Here is a 27,809-nt window from a genome sequence, read left to right as displayed (position 1 = left end):
AGATGGGGCAGATAATAATAATCGAAACTTGTTTGTAACATAAGAAAAGTTACTCGAGCATGTCGCTTACCTCATATAGTGTCCAAAACAAAGGTATTGGGAGAGGAGGCTCAAGTTTATTGTTACCCAATTCTCGTGTATAAGAATTGTGCCCCTGACAGGTTCTTCCTGAGAGCTGGCAGAGATCCTACATGGTTGACCTCCTGCGCTCGAGTGGAGGGGGATCCTTTCATCTCCTCGCCTTCAAGACAAGCAAACCTGAATGTCCCACCAAGTTTTAGGATCATTTTCTTATACCTTCGGTTGCTGTAGGGAGAGTTGCGGTGTTCACCTAGGATAAGAAGACAAGTTATCCCTGTCCCCACCAGTCACTTCTTGTAAGGAAGAGATGCAAGAGGAATTGAAGTCATGAGCAGCAGGATTCTAGGTCCAGATCACAAATTTCTGAACCAAGGAGGGTGGGTTGAGCTGTATCCTTCACAGTGAAGATTGAGGAGCTTCACTTGTGAAGGAAGATAGAGAACAGTCCTGATGCAAGCAGTTCTTGTGGTTAATCTTGTATAGGACCTAACACTATTAGCTCTCCACTTCATACCAAAACCCCCTCCTAGGGATGTTGGGGTTTTGGTATAACAATGCTCCTCCCATAAAACGTTTTAGAGAGGTTTCATGAAACTCGGTTCGATTGGACTTCTTGTGCTATGGTGACTACGTCTTTCTTCTCTTCGGGGTAGCTGGCATCCCATCCAATGACTCAGCAAAAGGCAAAGTAGAATACTGGTAGATGATATCGGAAAGGATGAGGTGATAGGGGAAGTTGAGCGAATACACGTTGGATAGTGGAAAAGGCTTTCACTCTTTGTCCCCACCACCTGAGATCCTGCTCTGTACCAGAAGGAGAAGGAAGAGCCAAAACCTCTTCCTGTAGGGGATGGTAACATGCGTACAATGTGGAATCTCGATGATCGTAAGGGCTCTGCGAGTGGTATGTGAAGTCACCTGTTTCTAATTAAGCACAAGGAAAAGTAGGGAGGTCCAATTTCATTGCTCAGTCTTGATGCTGGGGTGGGGTGAAACTTGTGATTTAATTGGACTTGGTACATAAGAAGATCTTGATACATCATCTCTACGATGAGAAGCCCGAGAAAGGTGCCTTGTGTCTCGAACATTACGACCACTGAAACATATGCTCAAGGAGTTCAAGCATGTGGTGTTTTAATGCATGATGTCCTATCGAGTGGAGACCAAACATATGTAGACCATCGAGGACATGTATCCTTGGTGTGCATGGGACCCAGGTGCCAGGAGGTTCGGTCAGCAGGTGACCAGTGAGGAAAAGGTCAACGATGACATTCTGTCAACGTCATCATGTTCCTTGTCAACATCATCATGCTCATGTTTGTCGATTGTAGACACTGACCGCATGAATTATAGATGCATGTGGATCATGGTGTATGTGTGTATCACAAGAGCAAGTGGAGCACACGTGTGTGTGAACGGCAGTAAATTAAGAGCATGTATAGGTGGAGCCCTGCATACGAGTAGAGCCTGTGTGTGCGTGCATGGACACTGGGAACACGGAGAAAATGCACATGGAATCCTTGTGTGCGGAATACTTTCGTGCGTGGAACCGTTAGGCATGGAGAGCAGTCGCTGTGGTAGTGACAAAATTCTGCTTACATCCTAATACTGCTAGTATTAGAAGTTTAATCTCAACAATCCATACTAGTTGTAAACAAAGTGGGACCAAAGTGGCTTGTTGGGTGAAAGGGGCTCGCCCACCATCCTCCAGCTAACTACTGCCACCTCGTTAAGTTCTAGTACACTTGTCCAGCTTTGCTTAAAGCATACTTTCATCAAAGGACATAGGCTTATATTCGAGTGAGAACAAATATATTTTATAGATCTGAAGTTGAAATTACTGTAATTAAAGCTTTGTGGGATTAATAATATAAAAATGACAATCTTCCAAAGTAATATGACAAATTCGGAGATAATTTGTATTTTTCCTAACCATACAAACCTTAGCTATTTACATAGGGTTTACTTTCTGCCTAGCTGAAATGACGAGCCATTAGAATTTAACGAGGGTGTATTACCCCCGCGCTAGTTAGCAAGTGGGTAGGGGAGTGGTAGCTAGCTACCCCTCCTCCCCTCACACACCGGTGAACTTCTTCACTTCACTTAGAGGTAGGACTTGCTTTGGGGGACAGGGCTGGCAGGCAAATATGTGTAAATAGCTAAGGTTTGTATGGTTAGGAAAAATACAAATTATCTCCGAATTTGTCATTTATTCCGTAACCGAAATACAAACCACGCTATTTACATAGGGTGACTTACCCTTAGGAAGGGTGGAAAGTCCCCAGCCTTACTGGCTTTGGCTTTACCCGGGGACTCAAAATCCGAGTTAGTCGCACTCGAGAAAAGGAGTCCCTGCACCTCACAAGTTCCTTGCTCCGCAAGGAAACGTGTGGCCTACATAAGCTTGTGTGTGAAGGAAGAAGTGTGACCCGTCCTAAGCAGTTGACCTGGAGTTCCAGAAGGAACTCTGGGTTAGGACGTTCCCAATACCACCTCGTCAGGGTATGGGGGACGCGACAGTATTGACTCAATACTCGGAATACAAGGAAGCATGGTTTACCTGCAGAGGTTTGAGGTCAGCTATGCAGAGACCAGGATGCTGCTTCCCAGTAGAGGGGATGATGAAGAAAGAAGTAAGGGCCAGACATACTTATTTCGTTCATGCAGACTAAAACCTGATAACAATGCCCTTAACCTTCTGCTACCTGTCCAAAAAGGAGCCTGAGGTTAGACCAGCTGTTGTGTAGCCACCACAGAGCGATAGAAACATATCGATACTCCTGTGGGTCACGTCCTGCAGGAAGCAGGCTGCGAAGGTCATTAGACGCTTCCAGACTCCAGCTTGTAGCACCTGCGTCACAGAGTAGTATTACTCGAAGGCGAGGGACGTTGCGATGTATCCGACATCGTACTGTAGGGCGACGTGACGGGGGAGGGTCTGGATTCAGGTCGAGATGAATGTCCTTGAGTCCGAGCTGGTGACTCTCCCCTGTGTCCTTCTTGTGCTCCCAACCCAGCTGCACGTGAGGACAAACTGCAGCTGTTCCCAAAGATAACCCCTCGATTCCTTTACTGGCAAGAAGGAGAAGGTTTGGGTCATCTGATACAGAATGGTGACTCGGAATCTTGAAGGAATTGGACCGAAGGGCCGGGACCCCAAGATTCTGAGTCTAGCTTACACACTGGCTGAGGCCAGAGTGAGCAGGAGCCCCAAGACGGAATACGATCAGAGGCCTGACGTAACGGGTCTTGAGAAGATCTCTTAACGGACTAAAAAGTCCGAACCATGCTCCATGTTGGAGGTCTCACTCCGACTGGGGGCAGGGACATTCGCAGCTTCACATGAGCGAGTAAAGGTCCAGCGGGAAGGAAAAAGTTTATTCCTTTCAGCCTGAAGGCCAGGGAAAGGCTGAGCGACAGGCTTCACTGCCGAGAGCAGAAAGGAGTTTCCTCCCGCCGAAAAGCAATAAGTTCGTTATTGCTGGAGAAGAGGCCTCAAGGGAAGAGGTATCTCTCCCATGACACCAACCACAGAAGACTCTCCACTTCGCCTGGTAGACCCCTGCGGATGACTATCGCAGATGACGCGACCTCCACCCCGCGACTGTAGCGGGTTGTCTCTTCTTGAGGAGGAGGCGTAGTGTCTCCAGGCGTGAAGCCGAAGCGATGCCCCGGCTTGTGAAAGATGTTGCAGTATGGTTGTTTGAGTAGCCTGTGCCGTGGGAGAAGCTCTCCCGGGAGTTCCGTCAGGGGGAGCAGAGGGTCCGGAAACCGTTCCGCGTATAGTCCCAGTGGAGCTCTCAGGGCCATCGAAAGGTTGACAGACAACCTGGTCTTGTTGAGACCCATTCTCAACAGACAACAAAGGAGGGAAAACGCAGGCGTCGATGTTGTCCCACCATCACCGGAATGCATCTTGCTAAAGAGTCTTGGGTCTGAGACTGGATGGAAGAACAGCGGAAGCTTGAAGTTCCAAGCTGTCGCGATCAGGTCCCCCGGGCCAGGACTTGCTGGTTACTAAAGGCCAAAGACCCCCAGGTAGACTCTATCTGCGAGGCTTTGCTCAGATAGTCGGAGAGAACATTCCTCTGCCCGGAATGAGCGAGCCGATAGTGGTATTGAGAGGATCTCAAATCATCTCAGTATCTCTACTGCAAGATGCGAAGGTATGAAAATGCGTCCCTTGCTGGTTGGAATACGCCAGTACCATTAAGTCGTCGCGCACGGAGCGACTCGGCAGGAGCTGAAGGATCTGTAGAGGGGCCAGACTACGGCCCCTAAGCCTGCCTGAATGATGGAGAGGTATCCTTCAGGTCCTCACCATAAGCCTGAACCGGAACAAGCCCCCCCCCCCCCTTTTCTTTGACGAGTCCGGGAACAGCATCAAAAATGTGGGGAAAGGACGAGAATATCCACTCCCATCAAGAGGTTCCATAGTTCAACACCCATTGCAGGTCTAAACGTTCCGCTGGTCCCATAGGGGCCAGAAGGTCCGGTTAATCGTTGCTTTGAAACCACCGGAACTTGGGCCGCCCCACAGGGAACTTATCCTGAGGCGACCGTTCGGGACTTTAGCCGGGTCAATGAGGAAAAGAGACCTAGGAAACGTTCCAAGGTAGGGCTGAAAGCTCTGCTTGACTGAGAACAGGTACTGCGACTCTCCTCAGCCTTGCCACAGTCAACTGAAGGGAAGGCTCGGAGGAGGAGGCAACAGCATCTGGCGTCCCCAGGCGGTCACCCATCCAAGTACCAACCAGACCCGACGTTGCTTAACCTTGCTGGACGGACGAGAAGCGGTGTTTCCAACGTGGTAAGGCCGTTAACTCAATATCATGGCTAGGTACTCCAGATGTTGAGGCAGAAGAAGAGAAGGCTCCTAGCAAAATACCATGAACCCCCACTCATGGTAAGCATCCGGAAGCTTGTCCCGGCGCTGAAGAAGGTCGAACCCGAGCCTACCGGAGTTGACCAGACCTCCAAAAGGCGAAGGAGGCGGAAGCCTGCTCTTGAGCGGCCATGAGGAAAGCAGGGAGAGTTCTCTGGGGAAAAAACTGCTATGCCACGGCGGGATCGCCACACTGCATCTTAAGCAGGAATACCTGCAGTCTAGGCTGAATTCCACGAGCTTCCTGGAAGATGGATGGAATGGAAACTGAAAGTACCCGTCCTTCCGATCCAGGGCCTAAGGAGTCCTGCCGCCTCGTTACCAGTCTGATCGATGCTGCTGTTCCACGCTGGACGAAGTTTGTTCGACAAACTTGATCAGAGCTGAGAGGTCGACTACGGAATTCCCGTCTCAGATGCTTTCCTACGAGAAAGGATTGACTGAAGAAGCCGGGGGGTGAAGCCGTCGACGACCCTATGGAGGACCTACTCCTAAGGCATGGATCATTCTACCCAAACGGGCAAAACTCTTGCCGACCCCATGGCATAGAGGTTCAGTGACACTGAATTCGCTGACAGAGACGGAGAGATGGTAAGAGCGAGGCGCGATATCCTTGGCTGATCACGGAGATCGTGCAGGAATCGGCATCGGGAAGCTGTTATCCGGATGAGTAACCCTAGGCATCCTCCCAGCGTGAGACCTGCAAGGGGGGGTTGCCAATCCTAGAGTTCGTGAACTCTGCCGCTCCCTCTAGGATTATGCCCCCCCGGGAGAGCCTCCCGTGCTACCTGTTCCTGACAGGAGGGGACTGCTATTGGACACCTCGTCTTAGCTGCCATAGCCGGTCCGATAACTTAGGCCGACGAGGCTGAAAGAAAGAGGCGCTGGAGGCCTATAGGGTCTGGAAGAAAGCGCCTTGGAGGAGAGAAAACGGAAGTCGACTTCCTCCGCACAACCCCTGTCCATGTCTCTGTCCTTGGGCACAAACAAGCTCTTCCCAAGGATGGAAGTGTCTGAGCTTGTCGACATCCACGGATGAGACACCCGAGAGGAAGCCCTCGGTCATTGCGTCTAGATGGTCCAACATCGAGCTTGCCCGCAAGTTCTAAACTTGGCGACGAAACGCCAAGGTGCTTGAGCCCGAGAGGAGGAAAGTACCCATGATCTTCCTGGAGCTTCCTTGTACAAAACCTCGGGTCGCCACCGAGGAGGGAAAGGACCTGGTAAGCCCCTTTCACGATACGGAGAAGACGAAGGGGTAAACCAGTAACCCCTTGGCCGACGGAGAAATCTCGAACGGAAAGCTCCCTGGCAAAACCCTTCCAGGGAATGACGAGGAAGGGCTAACCCAGGTTCTGGAAAGAAGAATGTTGCTCAGACCTCCCTGAAGATTCTTCCTGCTCCTGCATGTGCCATGCTCTGCGTTTACGGGGTGAGGACCGTGTTCTGGAAATACGCTCCAGAAGACTCGCCAGGCTGGCCATGTTGCGAAACCCCGACGGGAATCGCGGTCGCAATCACCCTGGCGCTCGCGCGATGGTAAATCAATGGTTTGCGCGTGGCCGAACGTGGAAGCGCCCATGTGCGGGCACGCAGGAGCGCAAAACGAAAGTGCGCGAAGGAGCGCAGAAGGAGGGCGAGCGTGGTAGGAAGGGCGAGAGCTGGTGGTCGGCGAGCGATGACCCGTAGGCGAGCAATGGAAACTGCAGGAAACAAGCCGACGTTCGCACGATGGAACACCGTCGGTCCGCGCGACGGAACACCGTCGGTCCGCGCGATGGAATACCGTTGGTTCGCACGCAGGCGAACATTGAAGCGCATGTGCGCGAGCGCGCATGAGCGTAGCCGCGCGGGCACGTGGGCGTGCGGTCTCGCGGTCTCGTGGGCACGTGGGCGTGCGGTCTCGCGGTCTCGCGGGCACGTGGGCGTGCGGGTTAGCGCAGGCGGTCGGGAGACCGATGGCGCGTTGACGAGCGATGGCGCGTTTTGGCGAGTGAAGGCGCGTCAGCAAGCGGCGGCGCGTTGGCGAGCGGTGGTGCGTTAACAAAACGCTAGCGCGCAGGCAAAGAATCGCGCGGGCGCGTAGGCGATCGCTAACGCGTAAGAGACTAGGGATGGTTAGCGCGCATCGCGCTAACAGAAGGCGCGCAGGTGCATCAGGAAGGTGAGCGCTGAAGCAAGCTGTTAATCAGGCGATCCTGGACGGTCAGAAATAACCGTTGGCGCCCATTGGTGCGTGGCAGAAAAGGGCGCCCAGATGTGCGCTGGCGATTGAAGAAAGCTGGCGCACAGAAGGACAGAAGTAAAGGTGAGCGCTGGCGAGCAGGAGGAAGATCTACGGCAAGACTCAGCTACCGGAGATCGTGGTCCACAGCAGGCGAGCGCTTGATCACTACTGATGGTGTCCAGGGGTACTGACACGCGTGGCAGATCGATGGCGATCGTTGACGCGTAGGAGATCGCTGACGAGCAGGCGAACGTTGACGCGTCTGTGGTCGCTGGCGAGCAGAAGGCAACGCGTGGAATCCTGTGCGTAGAAGAAGAGTCCTTGTCCAAGACCTGAACCGAGGTTTTAGATCGCGAGGGCGAACGTGGGCGCACAGGGCGCGTAACAGGAACCAACAGGAACAGCAGAGACGATCATCAGGAGAGCGCTGACGAACAGGAGAGCGCTGGCGAACAGAAGAGCGCTAGCGATCAGGAAAACGCTGATGAGCAGGAGAGTGCCTGTGCGCTAACACTGAGCAGGAGAGAACACTGCAGAAGGGCACGCAGGGGAACCCTGACACGCAAGGGAAGCACCCCCGTGGGAGGCAACCCTTTGCCCCGAAGGGATCGTTGTCCGTCGGGAGACTGATGTCCGTCGCAAGACCGTTGCCCGTCGGAAGACGAGGTCAGACTGCTGTCCATCTGCACCAGGGGCAGAAGATCAAGAAGAAGGAGTTGTAGGCTGCATACGGAGATTCAAAAAGGCGCCTCTTAGCACCCTTATAGGGAGATGGGAGGCCCTTACGACGTAGCGGACGGAGAGCCTTACGGCGAAGGCGGCCAACAGCAACAACAGCAGAAGAGTCCTCCGAAGAGGAGGCTCTATGAGTGTACTCTCTCGCGAACGAAAGAGAAACACTTCGTAGAAGAGACGGGTCAGCCAGTGACCTAAAAAGAGCAATCATCCAAAGAAGGGCTCCTGCAGTTGCCCAGGCTCCTGAGCGTAACTGCAGGTGCGACCACTCAGCACCAAGAGCATAGTCGCATGAAAAAAAGACAAGAGAAGAACCCCCCAAAGGGGAAAAACTCAAGCCTGGACAGGAAAACTTCCCTCGGAAGGAAAGTTACCCACCCAAGGAGGCGAGCCTCCTGAGTGTTCTAAAATGAACTGGAGAGCTGTCAATCGTCACAGGAGTACTTCCAGGAGAAGGAGACATCCTGACGAAGATCTATAGGGGAGGCAGCAACAGCCGAATCCCCAGGCCTCAACAAGACAGCTCACTCCGATTACAGAAACGAACTAGATCGGTAACTGTGAAAAATAAAAACAAAAATCATTAGTTAACATTCATTCCCCCGGGAAGGCTCCGAAGAGGAATCCCGAGGGAAAGGAACAAGAATTACACAACAGGCACGTGCCCTCACAACCACTTACACTCACGGAAGGAGAGCTGTAACCAACACAGAATTATAACAATTATAATTATGTAACTATGTAATTATGTAATTTAAAAATGAATGAACACTAAAGAAAGAACGAAAACCCCGAAAGGAATCGTTCTACAAAGCTGAAAAATCAACAAATACAATTAGATTCATAAACTAATTGAAACAAAACGTACGGCGTAGCAACCCCACCCACACGGGAAGGAAGCTACTCAGACGTAGTAAAAGTAATGTAGTAAAAGGGTGAACGACCTCAAAGAGAGAGAGAGAGAAAGACCGAAGTCAAACTCGATCGCGACCCATGAAATTACACCATGGTGGCCTAACTGCCGAGGGCTCCACGGAGATATCGTACTCTACACACACAAGCACAAACTCTGAAAAGGAACCTTACTGATTTCTATACTCAAATATATACATAAACATGAGAAAATGTTTACATATATATTGAGTAAAAGAAAAGTAAGTGATTAAGAAAAGACAAAACAAACAATGGCTGCCAAGCGAGGACAAAGACAGAGACGTCTGTCCATGTCCGAGCCAAAAGTGAAGTGAAGCAGTTCACCGGTGTGTGAGGGGGGGAGGGGTAGCTAGCTACCACTCCCCTAACCCCCTGCTACCTAGTGCGGGGGTAATACTCCCTTGTTAAATTCTAATGGCTCGCCATTTCAGCTACGCTAAAAGGTAAACCCAATGTAAATAGCGTGGTTTGTATTTCGGTTACGGAACAAAGTATTATTCAAATGGCTAGTCTTGGCGGGAGAGAGCGGGGCAACGTCCATCTGCTACCGAGCCAGAAAGCAAAATGGTTGCTCAGCAAAGGTGTGTGAGTGAGCATGTTAGCCAGCTACCCCTACCACTAACTAGTGGTTGGGGTGGTTTTCCCTGGCTAAAGTTATCATAGCTCGTCTTTCGGCGAATTCCCCTATAAATAGCGGAGGGTTTGTATTCAGTGACAGAACAACTGACTTTCGATAAAACTGTGATAAGGTTGAAATACCTTTTCCATGAACTATTAGATTTATGTGAAGGGCTGAAGGTACCTTTTCCTTGAAGCTTCTCTTCACACAGACCTTTCTGTCCTCCACCTCATAGACGTCCCCTCATTGATGCATCCGCCTCCCATCTGACCTGAGGCGACAAAACGTGACGTGCCTAGAGCTTTGCATATGGCGTCGTACATCTCCGATGTCATGGCAAAAGGTCCTGAAATTGTCAAATGGAATATTAGTGCGTAATAATACAGTACAGTTATCAATAACATACAATGTATAAAATATAGTAATGCATCTAAACACATACCAGATCTATGTATATGCATAATGTATATCTATCTTCAGAGTAAAATTTTTAATCAATATCATCTATAAAATAGCCGCGATCTAAGACAGTCTAATGGGTTTTCAGTTTATTTGCTGTTGAAATTAAGATCAATTTCAGTGAAAGCACATTACACTATTTACTACAGGAAGAACTATATGATCAAAATGTTGTCACGTCCGTAACTCCAATTTTACCGCTTTTTCTCTGATCCAAGCTCGCTTCGCTAGTGATTAAACACGATCTCATTGCTCAAATGTTCTGGCAGGCGGAACGTATTGCTATTGGCATCAGCCCATGGGCTAGTATTTCGGGGTTATCAATTATATAAGTTAGATTTGATTCCCTCGATAATCATAACCCAGCGATTCATGGTTATCGGTTTAAATGAACGTAATAATTATCTATTAAAATTTGCTTGAAATTACTGAAATAGTTTTGGGAAAATTTTGTTAATGGAAAATAAAACCGGTTTCATTATAGTGTATTACAGGGCAATGTAATCTAGGAAAGCAACTAATTTTTCTTATAGAAAAAATTACGCTCTCTTCGAAAATGACACTTATTCCCGTCGCAAATGAATAGTTTCAGAAATATATATACATCTATATCCTCCGATAATGGGGGACCCCAGTGGGAACTCGGGGTTTAGGGTGGGGAAAACATACTGGGGAATCGATATATAAACGTAAAACAAACCTTTTCTTCTCTATACATTACCTTCTTGAAATTATAATAATCGGAGGAAAATACAAAACAGTATATCTGGATAAACTTTGGAGGTGCCGTTGCAAAGATTGTGTCATGAAAAAATACAGTAACCAGTGCTGCCAATGTCTGATGTAGATCAAATGTTAACATTCCATGCTAACATTAGCACCAGTACGTTCGTTCGTTCGTGCATACCAGTTTCGCCCTGCGCAGAAACCCCTCCCCCCTGCGCAGAAGCTTTTTCCCATTTTACCATCCTATTCCTTTTAAAATCATCTCATTTTATATTCCCATTCAATATTATTTATCATTCATTCTATTTTATATTCCTAAATTGGGTTTATTTTGTTTTGTTATTTCCTTTTCACTGCCCGGTTTCCCATAAATTCTTCCTCTGGACTAGTTTCCCTATCCAGTTCATTCATGGTAAAACCATCTCATTTTATATTTCCTTTCAACATTATTTATCATTCATTCCATTTTACTTTCCTATATTGTTTTTATTTCCTTTTCACTCCCCAGTTTCACATAAATACTTTCCCTGGACTAGTTTCCCTACCCAGTTCATTTATGTTTACCCACTAGACTCCCTAATTTTTCTGTTAACCAATCAGGAACCGATTCGTATTCAAAGTTTACACAAGGGGATTGACAACTGATATTTCCCTACCCACTTCCTTTGTCTCTTTAAGTGGACTGTTTATTCCTCTTCCACGAAGCCCTTTTCCTTTGTAACCTTTGAACTACAGTAGTCAGGTGTCCGACATTTCGAGTGAGATTTATTTTTTCGTATTTTACGATGGAGGAAATTATAGATACTTGTAACGGCTGCAGTATTCCGTAGCTAAAAGCATTTGCTAAATTTCATGGTGATTTTTGTGATTCTTCTGCCAATGTTGATATTTTCCTGAAAACACAATGTAATTCCTCAACGCTTGCAGTGCCCAAAGTGTCGTTCCCCCCTATCTTACAGGAAAGATATTCACGTGTTTTATTGCAATACCAAATCCGCCATACCTAAAACCAAAAAGAAACGTCGTTGTGGTTATACCGTTACTTCCTATAAAGGTACATTTTTGGGAAAAAGTCGTCTACCCCCATGGAAGACTCCCGTGACCCGCAAGTTTCGTCGTCTTCTTCGTAAAGGTAAGGAGAATTTTACCGTTTTCAGTAAATACCTGAGGTTTGTGACCTGTCATACAACTAGGATAGGTTAGGTGGGTTTGTTAGGTTCTGTGCCCTTTTTGTACTTTTTATATATTGAGTAAAACTTATATGGAGAAATTATTCATTGCTATCGTTAGTAATGTCATCGTGCCGTTGGTAACTCTGTGTACCATACGTCAACGTTGGTAACACTGTGTATTATTGGTAACGTTGCTAATGTTATCGTTCGCAGTACATTCGTTTAAGAGGAGAGACACCGTTGAAGAAATGCTTATATTTAAATATTTTAACACAACATATATGACATTAGTGATTATATTTAACCCTTTTAACAGAAAATATATGTTTTCCTGTAGGAAATAACATGATCTAACCTGTTTTCACCTTCATTTCATCCGTAATAACAGCAACCTATTCGGCAACTTAAAGTTAGCCGAATTGGTTGATCTGTTTGTTTCCGATTGAAATGAACATCAAATTCAGTTAAATCACGTTATTTACTATAGGAAAACATATTTTCTGTTCGAAATCTCACCCTGTAATACAATACAAAATTACCGTTTTCTTTATTCACTTGTTTACCTACCTTTTGAATTGTCCCATTGGTTAATGTCTAGGAGAGGGCCGCATGAAGATATCACTGATATTCAATTTATTTTTACTAGAATATGTAGGAATGAATGTATGTATATAATGGTATACTAGTGAGATAATTTAGTGAAAATCATTAATAGTCGAAATATCGACGATCAAACTCACGCTACTCTTGTCCTCCTCTCAGATTTTTCTAAGTCTGTTGTTATTGTTGACTGTGTCTTATTTTTGCTCAAATGAGCCCTGTAACCACTATAATCCGCAGACAAACTAGTCCACTATGACGTCTTCACGTTTAGCCAATCACAGTGCGACAATACATTTTCTTTCCCAATGACGTCTTCACGTTTGGCCAATCACAGTGCGACAATACATTTTCTTTCCCAATGACGTCTTCACGTTTGGCCAATCACAGTGCGACAATACATTTTCTTTCCCAATGACGTCTTCACGTTTGGCCAATCACAGTGCGACAATACATTTTCTTTCCCAATGACGTCTTCACGTTTGGCCAATCACAGTGCGACAATACATTTTCTTACCCATCACAGTGCGACAATACATTATCTTACCCAGCCATTTTATTTCGTTCCTAGACATCGAGGCCGTAGCAAGCACGTCATCTGATATTGCACAAGAAGTTGAAATTCCATCTTCTTGTCCTGACTGTTTCCTAAGTTACAATGAAATTGTTCTTACTTATTCAGGGTTATATTGAAAAACTAGTGGATTTGTGCCAGAGACACAATTTCATTTTACAAAATAAAAATTGTCCTGCATGTCAAGGAACCTTCGCAACGGCTTCACGTTTTCCTCAAAGCAGCAGCACATCTTTATCAACCAACAGGTTAAGGTAAGCTTCATTAATTTATGGAGTATATTATAATGGTAATAGTATAACGATGTATACGGCAGTACTATCACTTTGGATTTGGTTTGATGGATGTGTTAGGTAGTGTCCTTAAGGGGGGGATACAGGGCTATTAGGCTAGGTTAGGTGGGTGTATTAGGTTCGGTGGTGCCCTGAAAATCACTGTGGCCTTAAGGGGGGGTCGCAGGGGGGGCAAATCACCCCCCGGTAGGCCTAGGTAGGGGTACAGGCCCCCCAGGGTAGGTTAGTTGGTTGTATTAGGTTCGGTAGTGCCCCAAAAAATCACTTTTCTCCTCCTCCCCCCACCCAAAAACCCCGCTTCCCACTGGGGTCCCCCATAATTGTAGTAGTAGGTTTATGCTTACATTTTGTGTGTAAGAGTTAAGTCTTAGTTTCTTTTTTATTCATTTCCTCATGTTTCGATGCACTGTGCAACAATAATCTGGTTGTTTTTTGCCGTTTTTCGTCGTTAATACTTGAAAAACGGGTGCGGCCTTCTCCTAGACATTTACCGAGATCTAATAGATTATGTAAGTCCCAATGTCCTAATTAATATTGTACTAAACTACAATATAAAAAACCCAATAGGGAACAAAATACGCAGGGTTAAAGTGAAAATTGAATTTTGTACAATTTTGTGAATTAGCAACCTCCATTCGGTTAGTCACTCCTATACATTGCATGAAATGACCAAGCAATATTAATAACTAAGCACAGGTGCTGTTGTGGACCAATGGACGCCATACAACAAAACTTGCATAGGGTCACCGTATGGGATTCAGGTGGTCCTGTCATAAATTGAACTCGTACATTAGAAAACATAATTACGTAATAACAAAAACAACAATCATAAGATTAATTTGTAATACAAACTTACTTTGGTACATAATAAAGGAGAAATTGACGAAGAATTGACGAAAATCGAAGAATTATCTTAGGGGAGATTCGAGTAGTCCGGCATGACTGTTTGTTTACATTGGCACAGTGGTGCCAGACGAGTTAGTCTAAAAATCCCCAAACTCATGATGAAAAATCCCCAAAACAACCCCAAAATTCCCATTTCCACATATATATTTTCTTCTGATCTTGTAACTTTATTTTTATATAAATGACTCACTTCATATGAGTGCAAGCAAACTAATTACAACATATATAGGCTAAAGGTTTACTCATCTAGGGCTAAATCTCCATATCTGGCAACACTGGCCTTGGCTTAGCTGGCCAAAGCACCTTGCTCAACGAAAATCCCTAGACTCAAAATTTTTCCCAAATATGAGCAAATTTCCCCATTTTATTCGTTAATACGAATTAAAATAAGCGCTATATATACATCGGCATCTTCCTAAAATACACTATAATTTGTATTTTCTTTCATAAATAGTATTCTTTTCAACCAAAAACGTTAGAATTTAGATGACAACAGATAATTAGGACAATCTGAACTACAAGATTTTTCCCAAGATTCACTAGAAATTCCCTATTTTGGGACAATTTCCTTAAAAGTAGGGTTCCCTTGTGCGACGTATTTCTGGTGCATATCAGGGTCAATGCAACGGCTCCTCTGATAATCAAAAGAGATTTAAGTCTTTATCTTTCTTTTAGTTTCTTTTGTCTTTATCTTAACCCTGGATAGGTACGGTCCTCGGACACCCCTTTAAGGGTATACTCGGACGCGAACGACCCCGACGCCAAAAATAATTCTTGAAAAATCAGTTTTTGCAGTAACCTCCTTTTTTCTTTTGCCAAAAAAAACTTCAATGAATGCTTAAAACAACTGTATAGATAAATACTACTCATCTGCAGAAAAACTATTTATTATAAATATTTTAAAAAATTAAGTAGAAAAAAAAAAGACCTGACATAAAAATTCATAAAAAAAAAGTTTATACATATATACACAAATCCTTTTAGGAATTGATTCTTGAATGTTTAGGACACATCTTGATGTATTTTGGATGAAGTCAGACCCATGGAGGTGAAGATCTGAAATGAGAAAAAAAGGGTAACTTTTTTTGGCCAAAAAAATTTGTCCAAATTTCATGAATTTTTTTGGGTACCCAAATGAAATAGGAAGTGGCTAATTTTTTTAGGGAATAAACATATGTTATCCTAAAATAGAAATATGTAAAAAAATCTTCATTATTTTGTAAATTACATTTATATCAGGGGCCATATCTAAAGGTAATTTTTTGAGTACTTAGAAATTCCGTAAAAAAAATACATATATTTAATATATAATATGATATTTATGCAGGTAAAAATATACCAAAATATCACAAATTCTATAGGGAACAAGAATATATATAGATAGGGCAGCTTACGCTTCGGATATGTCCACAAAATGGCCGCCAACCACACTGACTCAGACTCCCTAATCTGCCACTTGAAATGTAGGAAGGGTATGTCAATTTCAAGGTGTTATTTACTAATCTAATTATTATTGGATATGCATAAAAATTGTATGGTGGGTTGCTGGATAATTTTCGATTATTTTACGAATATAAAATTAAAATTCTGACCCAAAAAAATTTTTTTGAAGGGAAATAAAATCGAAAAAAAAAAAATGTAAAACAATATTTTAGCTAAAAAATTTTGATGATATTCAATCAAAAAAAAAGTAAAAAAATTTTTCCGACAAATAAACATCTAGAGGAATCATTACTCTGTGATAGTTCCTTAGTACGTAGTAATTTTGAAAGAATTGGGAAAAAACGAAAAAATGGCAATCACCGGAAAATCGAACACATACCCATATATACGCCATATCTGGCTAAAAAAAAGATAGGCATGGGTAGCCAGATCATCTAGAAACACTTTCCAACACTATAAAAATATAAGTTTTGCGACACTACTTGCCAATTCCTTACGGTAACATGACTAAGCAAAAAAATGCAAAACAAATAAAAAGGGGCACTCGAGGAAAAATGGCTAACATTCTAATATACGGCATTTCAGAAAAAAAGAATTCAGCCACGTGCTAGGCAAACCATCAAGGCACATTTTCCGACAAATAAACATCTAAATGAATAATTACTCTGTGATAGTTCCTTAGTACGTAGTAATTTTGAAAGAAATGGGAGAAAACGAAAAAATGGCAATCACAGGAAAATCGAACACATACCTATATATACGCCATATCTGGCTAAAAAAAGAAGATAGGCATGGGTAGCCAGATCATCTAGAAACACTTTCCAACACTATAAAATTATAAGTTTTGCGACACTACTTGCCAATTCCTTACGGTAACATGACTAAGCAAAAAAATGCAAAACAAATAAAAAGGGGCACTCGTGGAAAAATGGCCATTCTAATATACGGCATTTCAGAAAAAAAAAATTTCAGCCACGTGCTAGGCAAACCATCAAGGCATATTTTCCGACAAATAAACATATAAATGAAATATTACTCTGTGATAGTTCCTTAGTACGTAGTAATTTTGAAAGAAATGGGAAAAAACGAAAAAATGGCAATCACAGGAAAATCGAACACATACTTATATATACGCCATATCTGGCTAAAAAAAAAAATAGGCATGGGTAGCCAGATCATCTAGAAACACTTTCCAACACTATAAAAATATAAGTTTTGCGACACTACTTGCCAATTCCTTACGGTAACATGACTAAGCAAAAAAATGCAAAACAAATAATAAGGGGCACTCGCGGAAAAATGCCCAACATTCTAATATACGGCATCTCAGATAAAAAAAAAGACATGCACGTGTTAGCCCAACCATCAAGGCACACTTTCTAACACATAAACATGAAAAAAAAATCAATAATATATGGCAATTCCTTACTACGTAGTAAATTTTTACAAATATTGAAAAAAAAACAGAAATTGGCAACCGCAGTTAAATACCCAATATACCAATAACTACGTCGTATCTGACAAAAACAAAATCACGCATGGGTAGCCAGATCATCTAGACACACTTTCCAACACTAAAAAAGCAAAGGTTTTACGACACTATTTCGCAATATCTTACGGAAAAATGACTTGGCAAAAAAATGAAAAAAAATGAAAAAGGGACACTCGCGGTAAAATGCCCGACATTCTAATATACGACATCTCAGATAAAAAAAAAGACATGCACGTGTTAGCCCAACCATCAAGGCACACTTTCTAACACATAAACATGAAAACAAAATGAATAATATACGGCAATTCCTTACTACGTAGTAATTTTTACAAATATTGAAAAAAAAACAGAAATTGGTAACCGCAGTTAAATACCCAATATACCAATAACTACGTCGTATCTGACAAAAACAAAGTCATGCATGGGTAGCCAGATCATCTAGACACACTTTCCAACACTAAACAAGCAAAAGTTTTACGACACTATTTGGCAATATCTTACGGAAAAATGACTTGGCAAAAAAATGAAAAAAAATGAAAAAGGGGCACTCGCGGTAAAATGGTCCTCGTGGTGATGAACGACATTTTAACTAAAAAAAAAAACATGCACATGGTAGCCAAACAATCCACCAAGACTTTCCACAACTGATAACCTATACAAGTTGCACCATTCTACGACAATTTCATAATACGTAATAACTTTGATAATTATGCAAACTACCCTAGAAGGGTAAACTCGGACGCGAACGACCCCGACGCGTCTCAGAAATCGGGGAAGGAGTACAGCTACAGCAATGCACATCTGGACACTACTAGAGCGTGTAGGGGAGACACCTCCTGCAGGTCGATCACCCACAAATCCAGTCACGGGGGTGAGTCACGTGAGAAAAACCTGTTTTTTTTTTACGCTCGGGGTCGCAAACGACCCACCGTACCTATCCAGGGTTAAGATCGTCTTTAATAAACTCTCTCTCTCTCTCTCTCTCTCTCTCCTCTCTCTCTCCTCTCTCTCTCTCTCTCTCTCTCTCTCTCTCTCTCTCTCTCTCTAAATTCTTCACTTTTCTTATTTCAAAAGTTTACCTGAAATCATTCCTCTTAACAAAAATTATTATTAATAAATAGTTACTTCAACTTCCTCTTCCAAGAGTTTAGAGAGAGAGAGAGAGAGAGAGAGAGAGAGAGAGAGAGAGAGAGAGAGAGAGAGAGAGAGAGATGAACACCAAAGAAGCTCATACGAACAACTGTCACAAGAGTTCTCGTCTATGAAATGTTCGAGTTGTCTTGATGTCGGCGACTTCGTTTGTAATAAATCTAATGGTTGTTATAATAAGTAAAATACTATAAAATGTTATAAATCCTAACTTTAAATAAGGAATTTAGGCTTTTAGTGTAGGACTATAAGTGCTTATAATAAGCCTAAAAAGCTCAAATTGATAATTTCTTATGCGAAGTCGAAGTTATCTAATAAGACATTCGAACACAAAAATTAAATATTTCGCGAATTTTGTAATTAAGAATTTCATTCGTAAAACTAGACCTACGCCATTGTTTTTATGTAAATTTTCTCTAATATTTGAATAAAATTTACATAAATTTGTAAGATTTCTCTTGACCTGAGAAAATATTTATGTATCTGGCAGTTAGTAAACTGTAGTTGGTCGCAGCCAAGGACATATGAGACATGTAGGTGTGGCAACCTCATCCCTCGTTCTGTGTCTAAGATTATTATACATTTGGCAACAAGTTTCGATAAAGACGAGCTGTGATTGGCTGAATTGAAATGGAGGTCTGTGATTGGTTGATTCAAAATGGGTGGATGGTATAAATAGGAGGAGCCAACCAGTTGGCACTCAGTTGAGGGGGAGGGGAGGGTTGGGTAACAAGGGGAAGGGAAAAGGGACTGGGGGTAAGGGGAGGAGGGGATTGGGGCTTTGGGGGCTGGGGGAGGGATGGGACAGGGTGGGAGGGTTGAGGGTGGGGCTAGGGTGGGAATGGGTTGGGGGTTAGGGTAGGGTGGGAACAGGCTGGGCTGGGGGAGGGTTGGGGGTTAGGGTGGGGGAAGGTTGGGGGCTAGGGTGGGAATGGGTTGGGCTGGGGGAGGGATGAGGGCTAGGGTGGGGGAGTGTTGGGGGTTAGGGTGGGAGTGGGTTGGGCTGGGGTAGGGTAGGGTATGAATGGGTTGGGGGTTAGGCTGGGTCGGGGATGGGCTAGGGTGGGAATGGGTTGGGCTGGGAGAGTGTTGGGGGTAAGGCTAGGATAGGTTGGGCTGGGGTAGGGTGGAACAGGTCTATGGGCTTGGGTAGGGTTAAAGTGGGTGGGGCTAATGTAGAATTGGGTAGTAGTGTGTGGTTGTGGGTATATGTTGGGGCTCTGAGGTTAGGGATATGATCAATGGCCCAGGGAAGACCAGGCAATGGCTGCTGATGAGTCAGCAGGTAAACCAACAGGCTCCACCATCAGACACCCCATCCTTACCTCACATGGATGGTTGGTGAGGTTGCAGACACCACAAGAAACAACTAAGCAAAGAAATTAATTATTAAAGTCACGTTAAGATCTATAAGTTTATCATTTAGTTTATAATAAAACATAATAAACTCCATTTGGGAACTTTCGTTCGTTTTAGATGATCTCAGCCTTAAAATAAGGGGTGACGGGGGAGGGACCCGTTGCAACCATTTCTTCAGTATTTGCGTTCGTATGTGTTCAAGTTTGACTTCATTTGGACAAGTATTTATAATACCAGTTGTTCCCGGTACACATATGCTTAAATTCAACAAAAATACCTTAATTCTAATCATTAAGAATTGCTAGACTCACTTAATGTTCCAATTGTTTCATATAAATTTAACAAATGAAGACGAAGTCAAATCACTTCGAGCATTCGTTCGAGTTACGACTTGAATTACAGACGAGAGAAATCTTAATCTTAATTTCATCATCTGTTTTACAACTTTAATGGAAAATGTCATTAGGAACAACAACATTAGAAACAACATTCCAAAGACAAATAACACTGAAACAACAAGAATTAAGATATCAAGAAAAACAGTGAAGGTTTTATTCACACCAAGAAAAACAGCATTAGAAGGAACAACATAGAAAACAACACCGATGGAAACAACGACAATATTAAGAGCAACAACACCAAGAACTACAACAGTAGCAGCAACATAAAGAACAACAACAGTAGCAACAACGTCAAGAAAATAAATACCAAAAACAACACCAAGAAGAACAACACAGAATAACAGCATCAAGAACAACAAAGACTAATGAAACAACAGTAGCATCACCAAGAACAACAACACCATGAACACATACACAAAAACAACAACAGTAGCACCAACAATTCAGGTTCTGGGGTGAGAGGCATCGTAGCCTTTGCAACGAGAGAGAGAGAGAGAGAGAGAGAGAGAGAGAGAGAGAGAGAGAGAGAGAGAGAGAGAGAGAGAGAGAGAGAGAGAGAATAACAGTTCGAGTTAATCCTGCGCAATAGCCCATCTCATTACAGTAGCTATCTTATCTTCATTATGACGTAAGATAGCTTCCCCCATCGGCCTCTGCTCTAAAATCGAAAGTATTAATAATGGAATAAGTTTAATCTACAAAATAGAATAAAAAGGGAAACAGAGCCATATTTTATCAGTAATTCTACTGAACTCAGTTTTATTAGGCCTATATCAAACTTTCTCCAACAATCTTCAACATACTTTGGCCTAATATTATTTATTCCTCCAACAAATTTCTCCAACATTCTATCAGTTCTCTTATACAATCTATCTCCAACAGTCAATCTCCAACAATCTTTCTCCAACAGTCAATCTCCAACAATCTTTCTCCAGTCTCGCCCAGTCACCCAACGCTCACATAATTTACATCACAATTTCAAAACTAGATCTAACACAGTCTTCCTCCAACGCCTATTCTTCAACTCTCTCTCTCTCTCTCCTCTCTCTCTCTCTCTCTCTCTCTCTCTCTCTCTCTCTCTCTCTCTCTCTCTCTCTCTCTCTCTCTCTTACATCTATGCTGTTCAACCTCTTGGATTCTTACTTCATGTCGATATTTTTGTCCTAATATGTTCATATTTATTAGTAAATAAAAAATAATGGTTATATATAGTAACATTATTACAAATATGATGATATTCAGAAGATAAATGAGTCTATACACAATACATGGAGAGAGAGAGAGAGAGAGAGAGAGAGAGAGAGAGAGAGATTTTACGTAATAAAGTCTCTGAGATATTGCGGTTTCCGTTGCCAGAATAGGAGGAATTGGAAAGCAATAATTATTAGTTCCTGTTGATAGAAGAATTTCCGTATAGAATTTGACTCTCTCTCCCACCGTCTCGTCCGGTTACACATATTATTATTATTATTATTATTATTATTATTATTACTTGCTAAGCTACAACCCTAGTTGGAAAAGCAGGATACTATAAGCCCAGGGGCTCCAACAGGGAAAATTGCTTAGTGAGGAAAGGAAAAAAAAGGAAAATTAAATATTTTAAGAAGAGTAACAACATTACAATAAATAAATACCTATAAAAATACAAAAACTTCAACAAAACAAGAAGAAGAGAAATTAGATAGAATAGTGTGCCCGAGTGTACCCTCAAGCAAGAGAACTCTAATCCCAGGCAGTGGAAGACCATGGGTACAGAGGTTATGGCACTACCCACGACTAGAGAACAATGGTTTGATTTTGGAGTGTCTTTCTCCTAGAAGAGCTGCTAATATTGTGCGTTGTGACAACCAACTACTTATAGACTTACGCTTTCTCTCTCTCTCTCTCTCCTCTCTCTCTCTCTCTCTCAATTAACAACAAAACTAAATCAGTTCTAGTTCTCTTTGAATACAGAGAGAGAGAGAGAGAGAGAGAGAGAGAGAGAGAGAGAGTAGCATCTCGCCTATGCGAACTTTCTCGTTCCTTCAATGCCAGAAGGGCGTATGTGACAGATGAAGGATTTCCTTCTCTATTCCCTTGTCTTTAAGGTCGATGATAACTCATAAGTAGTTTCGATTTACTGCATGTCAATAGGTCTATTTTTTTTATAAACTATTTGAAAATGGGCATTTTGTAATAAATGTGAAAATGTTATCGATAATATTATGAAAATTATTATAAATAAAACATCATGAACAATATGAAAATTCTTATTTCTCAGACAACGAATAATTCGAGTGACAGATGAGCAGCGTTGCCAAATTTCCTCCTGACAACATTATTTCCCTTACTAATATTGATACTAGATTGAAATTTACATTTGGCACAAGCGAGACTAATAAAAATTTACTCTTTAGCATTACAGGGAATAATGGAATATAACTCTCTCTCTCTCTCTCTCTCTCTCTCTCTCTCTCTCTGTCCTCAAAGAGAGAGAGAGAGAGAGAGAGAGAGAGAGAGAGAGAGATTTAAAACCAAAGAAGCACATGAACGAACTGTCAAAGGATTTCTCGTCTCTGAGTCCCAACGTTCGATTTCAAAAATCGGATTTAAAGTTGTAAATCAAAACTTTACATTAGGAATTTTTATTTCATTTTAGTGTATGACTAAGTAACTTGATTCACAGATGCCTAAAACCGTAAAATAGAATTATTATTATTATTGTTATTATTATTGTTATTATTTCCTAAGCTGTAACCCTAGTTGGAAAAAGCATGATGCTATAAGCCCAAGGGCTCCAACGGGGAAAATAACTCAGTGAGGAAAGGAAACAAGGAAAAATAGAAAATTTTGAGAACAATAACCTTAAAATAAATATTTCCAAAATAAAGTATAAAAACTGTAACAAAACAAGAGGAAGAGAAATCAGATAGAATAGTGTGCCCGAGTGTACCCTCAAGCAAGAAAACCCTGACTCAAGACAGTGGAAGGCCATGGTACAGAGGCTATGGCACTACCCAAGAATAGAGAACAATGGTTTTGATTTTGGAGTGTCTTTCCCCTAGACCATAGCTAAAGAGTCTCTCCTACCCTTACCAAGAGGAATGTGGCTACTGAACAATTACAGTGCAGTAGTTAACCCTTGAGTGAAGAATTGTTTGGCAATCTCAGTGTTGTCAGGTGTGTAAGGACAGATGAGAATGTGTAAAGAATAGGCCAGACTAATCGGTGTATGTGTAGGCAAAGGGAAAGTGAACCGTAACCAGAGAGAAGGATCAAATTTAGTACTGTCTGGACAGTCAAAGACGCTATAACTCTAGCGGTAGTACCTCAACAGGTGGCTGGGGCCCTGGCCAACCTACTACCTATAAAAGACATTCGAACACGAAATACGAATTTGATACATAAAACTAGGCCTATGCAAAGGCTTTCTATGTAGGTTTTCTCTATTGTTTAAATAAGTTTGGCTTAATTACATGAGAAGATAATTAGTTTTTCTTGCAATTAGTCTTTTGAAATGGGATAGGTCTAACATCTACGGTCGATTGCAAGGAGCAGCTTGTTATAGTAAATGTGCATTTGTTTGTACAAACATAATACCTTGAACATATCAGATTTATAGTTGATGATAAGTCTATAATTTATTAAATATATATATATATTTGAAAATTTGGATTTTATAATAAAGATGAAAATTATATAGATAATATAATGAAAATAACAATAAATGACACATGATGAACAAAATAGAAATATCTATATCTAAAAAAGAAAAAAAAAACAAGAATGATTTGAGTGGGCGATGAGCAGCGTTGCCAAATTTCCTCCTGACAACATCATTCCCCTTAATAACACTGATACTACATTAGAGATTCCATTTACATTTGGCACATGTGAGGCTAATCATAGACTATTCTTTAGCATGGTAGAGATGCTATTAATTATAATTCTCTCTCTCTCTCTCTCTCTCTCTCTCTCTCTCTCTCTGTGTGTGTGTGCGTGTGTGTGTTTTCTTCTATCTATGCTGTCCAACCTCTCGTATTCTTACTTCATGTCGATCACTGAGCTGTCCAAATATGTTCATAGTTATCAAGTAATATTAAATAATGGTTACGAATAATAACATAATTACAAAAAATGAAGATATTCAGAAGATAAATGCGTCTAAGAACAATGCATGGAGAGAGAGAGAGAGAGAGAGAGAGAGAGAGAGAGAGAGAGAGAGAGTATTCTCTAAATGTTGTAAGTAATAAAGTCTCAGAGATATTATGGTTTCCGTTGCAAGAATAGGATGGATTGGAAGACAGTAATTATTAGGTTCTGCTGACAGAAGAATTTCCGTATAGAATTTTAATTTGTTCCTCCCACCGTCTCATCCGATTACACTAATATTGTGTGTTGTGACAACCAACTAATTAAAGACCTCTCTCTCTCTCTCTCTCTCTCTCTCTCGGGGGTTGATAGGAAGGTGAAGAGTGAGTGTTAGGGATTTTTTGCTCTCTCTCTCTCTCTCTCTCTCTCTCTCTCGGGGGTTGATAGGAAGGTGAAGAGTGAGTGTTAGGGATTTTTTGCTCTCTCTCTCTCTCTCTCTCTCTCTCTCTCTCTCTCCTGCTTTTTCAAGTCGCAATTTAGCTTCTAGACTTATTAGGATTCCGTCTTGTCCCTGTGAGTTTTACATAGGCTGTTAATTAGGGATATTTGGTCACAGTAGTTGTTAATTTTGAAGATAATTCGAAAGTTTTAAGATGAAAAATAGTTTCGAACTTTAAAGATACACAGGTTTAAGATAGTTTCATAGTTTGAAGATAGTTTCGAAAGTTTTGAGATAGTTTCCAAAGTTTTAAGATAGTTTCAAAATTTTAAGAAAGTTTTAAGATAGTTTCAAAAAGTTTTGAGATAGTTCCGAAAATTTTAAGATAGTTCCGAAAGTTTTAAGATAGTTCCGAAAGTTTTAAGATAGTTTCAAAGTTTAAAGATAGTTTACAAAAGTATTGGGATAGTTTCAAAAGTTTGAAAGTTTTAAGATAGAAAAGTTTTAAGACAGTTTCAAAAGTTTTGATATAGTTTCAAAAGTATTGCGATAGTTTCAAACGTTCTGTGCTGACTAGACTTCATAGATGGGTATAATTTCAGGGTGGTTTCTTGATTTCTATCCTCTCCTCTTTTCTTAGTCCCTCCAGGATTTCTCATCTGACATCTGGAAGAAGAAAAAGCCATCATGCAAGGGAGTTGGATCTTTAATAGTAGAGCTTTTATTGAAATAATTAGTAGTTATTTTGATTGCTGTTTGGTATCATTAATTAAGGATAGGTTTTGATGGGTTTTGCTTTCAAATGATTTTCATTTTACAATCCAATTATTGTGAATCTTATGTAAATTATTTGTATTGTTATGTAGCAGAATAACCATTTTATAATGGAATAAAGGTTTTTGACTTTTGACTCTCTCTCTCTCTCTCTCTCTCTCTCTCTCTCTCTTTATTAGAAAATACTATTGAATTCTTAGACATGATAAATTTACATTGGACATGGTACAGAGGTTATGGCACTACCAAAGATTAGAGAACAATGGTTAGATATTGGAGTGTCCTTCTCCTAGAAGAGCTGTTTACCACAGGCAAAGAGTCTCTTCTACCCTTAGGAAAAGGAAAATGGCCACTGGACAATTACAGTGCAGGAGTTAAACCCATTAGGTGAAGAAGAATTGTTTGGTAATCTCAGTGTTGTCAGGTGTATGAGGACAGAGGAGAATCTGTAAAGAATAGGCCAGACTATTTGGTATATGTGTAAGCAAGGGAAATGCGAACCGTAACCAGAGAGAAGGATATGTTCAAGGTATTATGTTGGCACAAACACAAACACGCACACACATTTACCATAACAAGCTGTCCCTTGCATCACTCACAGCAAACCAACCTAGTATGGGTGGCCTTGACTAGTACAGCTTTGCTGATCATGGCGGTACTGAAACCCTTTCATCACGTTAAGGTATACAGGTTAAGTCTTCGCAGGTTGCATACTCTCACTGCACATATACATTGTAAACACCTCTCACAATAAAGACAAAACTTGTAATGTAAGAGATAATCCAAAAGGTGAATTACGAATAGAAGATTATACAGTACAATGAAATGAAGGAGAGAGAGAGAGAGAGAGAGAGAGAGAGAGAGAGAGAGAGAGTTTGGAAATCAAATATCTGCAAAGTCCAGTTACCTAGAGTAAGGTGTTCTCACCCTTACGATGTCAGAGAGTTAGGGTCATCTCTGGTATACGTCTTTTTAACGGAAGAATTTTCGTTCGATTTGATTTGGCGTCGGCTTCGTCTTTGAAACTTGGATTTAATGTCTTTAATCATAATTTTATTTGAGAATTTTATGCTTTATTTAAGTGTAGGCCTATGTTCATCATTTGCAGATGCATATTCTATGCCTATAATAGTAAAACTTTTACAATAATATAATTATACAGAGTCGAGGTTGGAATTAAAGACATTCGAACTCCAAATACGTCTTTTTCGCAACTATATAAAACTAGGCCTACGCCATCGTTTCTTATGTGTATTTCCTCTATTGTATGAATATTTTGAGCATTATTGCCTGAGGGTCATGTGAGGAAAGTGTAGGATACTGTGTAGGATAGGGGAGGGACTTGGTAGGATACGGGAAGGACAAGTGTGTAGCAACCTGCTATCGTAAATGTGAGTGTGCGTGCGTGTGTTTGTTCAAGGCGAATACAGTAACTTCAATATTCTTAAAGTTTCAGATTTTCTAGACTTTAATAGGTCTATAATTTTGAATGTATTTGAAAATTTGCATTTTATGATAAATATAAACATTATATAAATGGTATATATAATAAAAATAACAATAAATCACAGATTATGAACAACATAGAAATATTTATATTTCAAAAACCGAATGATTCGAGTGAGCGATGAGCAGCGTTGCCAAATATCCTCCCAACACCTTTATTTCCCTTAATATTACTGATACTACATTAGAAATTCCATTTACATTTGGCAACAAGTGAGACTAATTAAAAACTACGCTTTAGCATTATTGGGAATATATGGAATATAATTCTCTCTCTCTCTCTCTCTCTCTCTCTCTCTCTCTCTCTCTTACAGACACACATACACATTAGATAAATCTTTGTCTGCTATTCCTCTGTTCTTAAATGCAACTATCAGTTGATTCTCTGCCTATAGGTGTATAGGAAACGGATAAGAGAGAGAGAGAGAGAGAGAGAGAGAGAGAGAGAGAGAGATCATATCTAACAAATGAAAGTTCAAGTTTAATCATACACACTAAACCAAAGTTCATCTAATTAATTTCCAACATGATTGGTCTACATATAGACATAAGGTAGCTTCCCCCGTCGGCCTCTCTTCGAAATCGAAAATATCAATAATGAAGTAAGAGATCCTCACTCACTCATATGTCTCTGTAAGGATTAGATCACAATCGTCAGTCTACAAAACGAAATAAAATGAGAAAATTGAATCACAATGAAACGTCTCATTTGAATCAGGTGTTTCCCAAAAAGTTTCGTTCAAAATTCTATTCGTTTATTCATGAAACTCTGGGATTATACTCTCGGAAATCATTAGTGGAGAGAGAGAGAGAGAGAGAGAGAGAGAGAGAGAGAGAGAGAGTGTAATCCTACGCAATAGAGCAACGTCGATGTGATGAACTTGTCTATTTTCATTATGACTTAAGGTAGCTTCCCCCATCGGCCTCTGCTCTAAAATCGAAAGCAATAACAATGAAATAAGTCT

General features: G+C 41.6%; 1 long non-coding RNA gene and 1 pseudogene across 1 annotated transcript in view; both read right to left on the bottom strand.

The window, feature by feature from the left end:
• LOC137633992 (uncharacterized) overlaps nt 1-14,374 on the bottom strand; it is a 43,960-nt gene extending 29,586 nt beyond the window's left edge. Inside the window, exons 1-2 of the long non-coding RNA XR_011042407.1 lie at nt 14,161-14,374; nt 9,664-9,826 (exon numbers count right to left, since the gene is read on the bottom strand). This is a non-coding gene — a long non-coding RNA (uncharacterized lncRNA). The remainder of the gene's footprint in view (nt 1-9,663; nt 9,827-14,160) is intronic.
• On the bottom strand, nt 4,787-4,905 carry LOC137634040 (5S ribosomal RNA; annotated as a pseudogene).
• Nucleotides 14,375-27,809: the final 13,435 nt, after the last annotated feature.

This window comes from Palaemon carinicauda, chromosome 43 (assembly GCF_036898095.1).
Source record: "Palaemon carinicauda isolate YSFRI2023 chromosome 43, ASM3689809v2, whole genome shotgun sequence".
Classification (NCBI taxonomy): Eukaryota; Metazoa; Arthropoda; class Malacostraca; order Decapoda; family Palaemonidae; genus Palaemon; species Palaemon carinicauda.
Note: the sequence above shows the minus strand (reverse complement) of the source record. Positions and strands in the feature narration are given on the sequence as shown.